Raw genomic sequence first — 7,844 nt, 5'->3', positions numbered from 1 at the left:
CTATGGATAGGTCTCTCGGTGCTGCCCAGATATTTCACTTCTGTCAGAAGTGTGTTTTGAGCTCTATTTTAAGGCTGAAAAACATAAGATATTATTAGGACCGCAGCAGGCATAGCTATTCCTACTCCGCACTTAACTTAAAATTAAGGGATAAAAAATCTGGGTGCATATTAACAAGGGCAGTATCGCTATCTTAGCTGCACTTTTTGCCACTAAAGCGGCGATATTTTCATCGCCCTATTTACAAGGTAGTGCTAACATGCATTAGTGCATGTTAGCACACGTTTTCCCGATGCCTCCTATTGCATCTTTTGAGAAGTTGGCCTGATATATGATGTGTCCAATTCTGGAACCACCTTGTATCAGTCCAAACAGTCCCTTATGGTGTCTGGTTGTAAGTCAACCTTATAGACAAGCTATCTTAATGGTAGCATAGACTAAGCAGCCTTAAAGGCTAAACTCAAGAGGTCGTGTTAAGCGAGCTGTTTTACCGATCACAATCCTTTCATATCAAATGAAAGGACACCACACAAGTATATATTATAAAAATATTTGTGTTTATTTCTAAAATAATCCTAGGTACTCTTTATGAGCAAAGGGGCACAAGCGTTAAATCAAAAGCACAGTATAACATACAAAGTTGCACAATTATGGATGAGGGCGGGTGGCCACTCAAAGCATATATTAAGAAAGTGGTATAAGAGATACCAATCAAACAGTGGTTAGGCCTAGGGCCTAGGGAATCGCTGGGAGCAGTCGGGACAAGCAATTCTGAAGTCGGTAAAAGCCCGCGGGATTCGGGTTTAGCGCTTAAAGCACACGCATGCACCAATGCAAAGTCAATGGTGCGTAAAAGATACACAAATAGAGTTTAAGGATACTTCCGCTGAACCTAGATGGACAAAACTTTAGACACAGACCCTAGAGGTGTGTACCAGTGTGGGAACACCGGCGTTGCAATGTTACCTCACCCACAGGAAGCGGGTGCATAGGGTCGAAGTGGCGTCGGGTTTCGTCACGCAGGTTCTTGGTGCTTGAAACTGAAGATGCTGCAGGCGATGTGTAGGAGAAGTGTCTGGTGTGATCCAAGGGTGGATCAGAGTGGAAAAGTACCTCAAAGCAGAGGGGACAGAGTCTGGGTCACTCAGCAGTGACCAGGGTGGAACCAGGACGGAACCAGGCAATGTTGGGCACAATCAGGTGGTTGTTGAGGAGCTTCTCTCCGCTGCCACGTGGGCTCTGGGGCATCTGCGACGTCCAGGAGCGGGTCACAAGCTGTCACACGCAGGCTCTCACCGTCGGCGCTGTTGGCTTCAAGATCGGAGCAAACAACACTTAGCAAGAGCAATCCACACAGGACTGGAAGATTGCTTCTCATTCGGACCAGGAGGGTCAGAGCGGGTGCTCCTTTTCAGAGGAGCGGGTGCAAGTCTGGCTCAACCAGAATCACAAGTCGGTTTTAGGTTTTCGCCGGCACAGGGGCCACAAGCCAGCTGGCAAGTGACCGGGCCAACGCGTTGAGCCAAAGAAAGCAGAAGGGCCCCACGCAGCACTCGTCGAGTGTAGAGGGGTGAACTTCGGTGCAAAAGTGGCTCAGGGTTGGGGCTTCTCAAACCCCGGTGTACAGCTTCGAGGGTCACTCGTGGGCTGCACGTCAGCATCTCGTGGTCTTTTCAAGATGGCGTGCCCCAAGCTTCCGGTCGCCTCCACGGGTCTCAGCTCTGCAGGGACTGTGGATCGGGCTGTAAGAAGGCAGGCAAGCTTGATCTCGTTGATCTCTGTCGCTCGAGTTCCGGCGGGATCTGCAACAAAACAGACATTGAGGTGCTGGATGGTGCCTGTTTGCACAGGGTGGTCACTCCTTGACCACAAGGGAGATTCTTCAGTCTTCTACGTTGAGTAGGATGTCGAAGGGTCCAGAGTTTTGTTTCAAATGTTTCATCAGGATAATCTGAGTGCGTTGGCACTGCTCCCATTCTTATACCTATCTAGGGGGCTGGATTACCTGCTAGGTCCCCTCCTATGGGTGGGACCCAGGAAGGGGGTGGATACACCCTTTTCCTTTGATCCAGGCTGCGCTGGGACAGGGGCTGGTGTGCCCCAGAACCGGTTTGGCTGGATTATGCAAGGGGCAGCCTTGTGCGCCCCAGGCAGTGTCTAGTTTCTTTCAAACCTCCCTGCTACAATCCACTATCTCCTGTCTGGGGTGGTGTAACACCGCCCTGCGACAAGAAAGCCTTTGCCCAGGCCTCCTCAGCTGAGTTTCGGTCAGCAGCAGGAGGTCAGACTCTTGTCTGTGGCAGAAGCAACCATTTTGTGGATCTGAGGCTCTTTTAAAAACCAACCGCGTTTCAGTAAAGTAACATGTCTTCTCCCTCTAGAGGGGTGGAATGTTTTCCCCGTCAACAGGGCTGTCGAGGGGATAGTATTCCAAATCATATGACACCTTACACAACATGTTTTGATAAAGCCAAACCAAAGTTGCTATATAACCGCGAGGATTATAATGCACTTAATAGTATATGGTATGGCATTATCCCGGAACAGCTTAGGGAGTTGTTCCTGACAGCTGCAGACAAGCTCAGCTCATGCTAGAGCTCCATCTCACATTAAACCACGCACTCTGCCTTCAGGATTGATAAGGCCTTCCATAGGAGTGGCTCACAGGTTTATATGTGTCCAGATATAAGTTTAGATATAGGTATACTATATCTAAGCAAGGGGTGATTACACCTACTTGCCCCAGCTGAGTGATCAGCCAGTTGTGTCAATTTAAGAACCAGCCAGGGGTGTCAAAAGCTATGCTTCAGCCCCTGGTAGGCCTTGGTGGCACCTATGCCCTGAGCACCTATAGTGCATGGTGCAGGGGCTGACAAGGAGTCCATTTCCAATTGGGTTATGTACCTATAGTACATGTATGTGAATTTAGAGAGAGAACAGCAGGCTGGGGGTCTGATTAGCAGGCCCACAGCCTCAGTAAGTCAAAAACCAGTGAAGCAAAAAGCAAAAATTGCGGTGACCATAGGAAAGCAGACCCTACTCTCCTACAGAACCCCCCGCCCCCAAACGCAGGGACATTAAACTTAACCTTGACCAGATAAGTCTTCATGTTCTAAGTCGAAGTACCTGGAGAGACCATCTGCATTACCATGGTCAGTCCCTGGGCGGTGCTCCACTGTAAAGTCCATCCCCTGTAAGGAAATGGACCACCTGAGTAGTTTGGGATTTTCACCCTTGATCTGATTTAGCCACAAGAGGGGCTTATGGTCTGTCTGAATTAGGAAGTGAGTTCCAAACAAGTATGGCCTCAACTTCTTCAGGGCCCAAACCACAGCAAAGGCCTCCCTCTCAATAGCTGACCAATGTTTCTCCCTGGGGGTCAGCCTTCTGCTAATAAAAGCAATGGGCTGGTCTTGACCATATTGATTAAGTTGTGAAAGCATAGCTCCCACCCCCAACTCAGAAGCATCTGTCTGAACAATGAACTGTTTGGAGTAGTTAGGACTCTTCAGGATAAGTGCAGAGCACATGGCCTTCTTCAGGTCATCAGTTGCCTTTTGACAGCTAACTGTCCACTGAACCTTTTTGGGCATCTTCTTGGATGTCAAGTCATTCAATGGTGTAACAATGGACCCATAGTTCTTTACAATTTTTCTGTAATACCCAGTCAGGCCCAAGAAGGCTCTGACTTGTGTCTGGGTAGTTGGAGGGGCCCAGTCCTGTATGGTCTGGATCTTGCTCTCTAGTGGTTGAACCTGACCCCCACCTACTAGGTGGCCCATGTACACAACCTTGCTCTGTCCTATCTGACACTTAGTAGCCTTGATAGTCAGGCCTTCCTTTTGCAGGGCCTCCAGAACCTTCTTCAGGTGGATCAGGTGATCCTCCCAGGTGGAGCTAAAGACAGCAATATCATCTAGATATGCTGCACAAAAGTCATCCAACCCAGCAAGGACTTGATTCACCAACCTTTGGAAGGTGGCAGGTGCATTCTTTAAACCAAAGGGCATTACCACAAACTGATAATGTCCACTAGGGGTAGAAAATGCTGTCTTGGCTTTTGACTCTTCAGCTAGTCTGATCTGCCAGTAGCCAGCTGTCAAATCAAATGTGCTCAGAAACTTGGCAGAAGTCAATTTATCAATGAGCTCATCTGCTCTTGGAATGGGATGTGCATCTGTCCTAGTGACAGCATTGAGACCTCTGTAGTCCACACAAAACCTCATTTCTCTCTTTCCATCTTGGGTATGAGGTTTTGGCACAAGGACCACTGGGCTAGCCCATGGGCTCTCTGATGGCTCAATCACTCCAAGCTCCAACATCTTTTGCACCTCAGCCTTTATACAATCCCTGACATGGTCAGGTTGCCTGTAGATCTTATTCTTCACAGGCAGACTGTCACCAGTGTCCACCTCATGGGTGCACCAGTTAGTTTGACTGGGTGTGAGTGAAAACAAGTGTCTGTGGGCCTGCAGAACCTGTCTGCAGTCCATCTGTTGCTGCTCAGTGAGGCTGCCTGCCAAGGCTACTCCATCAACTGAACCATCATCAGGGTTCTGGGAAAGCAGGTCTGGGAGAGGGTCACTCTCTTCCCCCTGATGCCCATCTGTGGCCATGAGGAGACTCATGTCCTCCCTGTCAACAAATGCTTTTAAACGATTTACATGGATCACCCTGCGGGGGCTCCTAGGGGTTCCAAAGTCAACCACATAGGTGCCTTCTCCCTTCTTTTCAACAATTGGGTAGGGTCCAGTCCATTTGTCCTGGAGAGCTGCTGGGGCCACTGGCTCCAACACCCACACCATCTGCCCTGGTTTGTACTCCACCAGAACAGCCTTTTGGTCATGCCAAGCTTTCTGTAATTCTTGGCTGGCCTCCAGGTTTTTGGATGCTCTTTCCATATACTCAGCCATACTGGAGCGGAGACCAAGTACATAGTCCACAACATCTAGCTTAGGCTTTTTGAGAGGTAACTCCCATCCTTCCTTCACCAAACATAGTGGACCCCTCACAGGGTGGCCAAACAAAAGTTCAAAAGGGCTGTAGCCAACCCCCTTCTGTGGGACCTCTCTTTTAGCAAAGAGCAAGCAGGGTAAAAGGGTGCCCCATTTCCATCTAAGCTTATCTGGTAATCCTTTTATCATTCCCTTGAGGGTCTTGTTGAATCTCTCCACAAGCCCATTGCACTGTGGGTGATAGGGTGTGGTAAACTTGTAGTTTACTCCACATTCCTTCCACATTGCTTTTAAGTATCTAGACATGAAGTTAGTACCTCTGTCTGAAAGAACCTCCTTTGGAAAGCCCACTCTTGAGAAAACTGCAATGAGGGCTTTTGCCACAACAGGTGCTATTGTGGTTCTCAGGGGAATTGCTTCTGGGTACCTGGTGGCATGATCCACTACCACCAGTATAAATCTGTGCCCAGATGCTGTTTGAGGATCCATGGGACCCACAATATCTATTCCAACTCTTTCAAAGGGTACCCCCACCACAGGTAGTGGTATCAGGGGGGCCTTTGTTGTGCCACCTGACTTACCACTGGCTTGGCAAGTGACACAGGAGCGACAAAACTACTTGACATTTTCTGACATATGAGGCCAGTGAAAGTGAGGGACAAGCCTGTCCCAGGTTTTGTTCTGGCCTTGGTGTCCTGCAAGGTGAATATCATGGGCCAAGGTAAGAAGGAAACCCCTAAACTTCAAAGGTATGACCAACCTCCTGGTGGTACCAGGTTTGTGGTCTATAGCCTCTGAGTAAAGGAGTCCATCATCCCAATATACTTTATGGGCACCTTGAGCATTCCCTGCAGCCTCAGCAGCAGCTTGCTGTCTGAGGGGTTCAAGTGAAGGGCAATCTAATTGGGCCTGCCCCAGGTCTGCCCTTGAGGGTTCCCCGGTCCCCAGAACTCAACCTGGTCAGGCTCAAGTTCCTCAGAGACAGTCTCCTCTTGGACTGCAGAATCAGCTTCCTGTGAAGGCTGATCCTCAACCTGGGGCAAGTGGGAAGGCACAGCCTTAACCCTCTTGCTCCTTCTCTTGGGTTGTGGTTGGTCTATTGTTCCAAGATCCACCACTGGTTCAGGGAGGCACTTCTTAGCCTGAGTCTTTGTCACTGCAAGGACATTCGCTGAAATCCCTAGCATTTCTGCATGAGTCCTGTACTCCACTTCTGACCAATTTGAGCTTTCAAGATCATTGCCTAACAGACAGTCTACTGGGAGGTCTGCACTTACCACAACTTTCTTTAGGCCATCTACCCCTCCCCAGGAGAAGTTCACAACAGCCACACTATGTGTAGTAGTGGTGTTGCTTGCATTGGTCACCAGGTAATTCTCACCTAGTACAATCTGACCAGGGTCCACAAAGTCAGGTGTCACCATAGTGACACTGGCACAAGTGTCCCTGTAGGCCTGAGCCAGTTTCTCATTTATCAAAGGTGTCTGCCCATATTTGCCCAGGTTAGTGGGACTCACTGTAGTGGAGAAAGATAAGTCCATATCATATAGGAGAAATGCCTGAGTAGGGACTCTGACTAGGCCAGATTCCATCTCAGTACCCAGGGTTAACCCTACTATACCACCACTGCTAACTGAACTAGGGGGTGTAGGTGCTTTAGGAGCTGCAGTGGTGGGGACTGGATTTGTCTTGGTGCATTCACTGCCCCAGTGTGAAAATGATTTGCAGGTATTACACCAAGGTTTCTTTGGGCCATCATTCTTTTTTTTCTTGTTGCCATTTTGGGAACCACCCTCCTTATTACTAGTTTGGGGGGATGAAGACTTCTGGACCTTTTCTTTATCTTTCTGATTCCCACCCGTCTGGTCTGTTTTCTTCTGGTCACCATGGTTCTGGGGTTTCTGCTTAATCCTTGTTCTGACCCATTTGTCTGCCTTCTTTCCCAATTCTTGGGGAGAGATCAGATCAGAGTCAATAAGGTATTGATGCAACAGCTGGTTCTGACAGTTATTAAGGATCTGCTCTCTCATTATAAGATTGTACAATCCTGTATAGTCTGAGACTGTACTTCCCTGCAGCCAACCCTCCAAAGCCTTAGTGGCACAATCAACAAAATCAGTCCAGTCCTGAGTCTGTGCTTTTTGGGTGTCTCTGAACAACAACCTGTATTGCTCAGTGGTTAGGCCAAACCCTTCAATAAGAGCACTCTTCAGGACAGAGTAGTTTTTGGCATCCTCAGGTCTAACTGTGAGGAGCCTATCCCTCCCTTTATCTGAAAAAGAGTACCATAAAATTGCAGCCCGCTGTTCCTGAGGAACCTGCTGTACCATGCAGGCTCTCTCAAGAGCAGTCATCCATTTGTGGATGTCATCCCCTTCCTTGTAGGGGGCTACAATCTTTGTTAGGTTTCTATTGTCATAGCTCCTGTCTTTCTCTCTAGGAATATTGCTGCCACCAGTGGCATCTAAGCCACACAACTTTTGTACTCTTGCTAAAGCAAGTTTAGCTTGAGCCAAAGCTATCTCTTCCCTCTCTATTTGGAGTTGGACAGCCCTCATTCTGGCCCTATGCTCTTTCCTCTGGGGGGAAGTCATTCCCCTTTGAGATTCTCTTGAGACACTAGAAATATGAGAGTCCCCTGATGGAGATCTCACCCTTCTGTTGCCTGGGAGAATTATGTTATGGGATCTGGGGAGGTGCTGGCTCTTTCCATTCCCATGTAGGTCTAAGTTGGCCTGGTTAATCCTGGCAACTACAACCTGGTTACCCCTCTGATCCTGATCCTCAGGCTCATCCACTTCTGAGCCCTCTTCCTCCTCTTCCTCCTCTTCTTCTTCCTCTTCTGGAGTTGTCTCATTCTCAGGGGTGTTGACTCCATCTCCTAAATCT

The 7,844-nt window shown here is 48.6% G+C and overlaps 1 pseudogene; it reads right to left on the bottom strand.

The window, feature by feature from the left end:
• Positions 1–5,698: 5,698 nt before the first annotated feature.
• LOC147729308 (uncharacterized) lies at positions 5,699–7,549 on the bottom strand (annotated as a pseudogene).
• Positions 7,550–7,844: the final 295 nt, after the last annotated feature.

The sequence above is a fragment of the Lissotriton vulgaris genome, chromosome 2_2, assembly GCF_964263255.1.
Source record: "Lissotriton vulgaris chromosome 2_2, aLisVul1.2, whole genome shotgun sequence".
Lineage (NCBI taxonomy): Eukaryota > Metazoa > Chordata > Amphibia > Caudata > Salamandridae > Lissotriton > Lissotriton vulgaris.
This window is presented reverse-complemented; position numbering and strand designations above follow the sequence as displayed.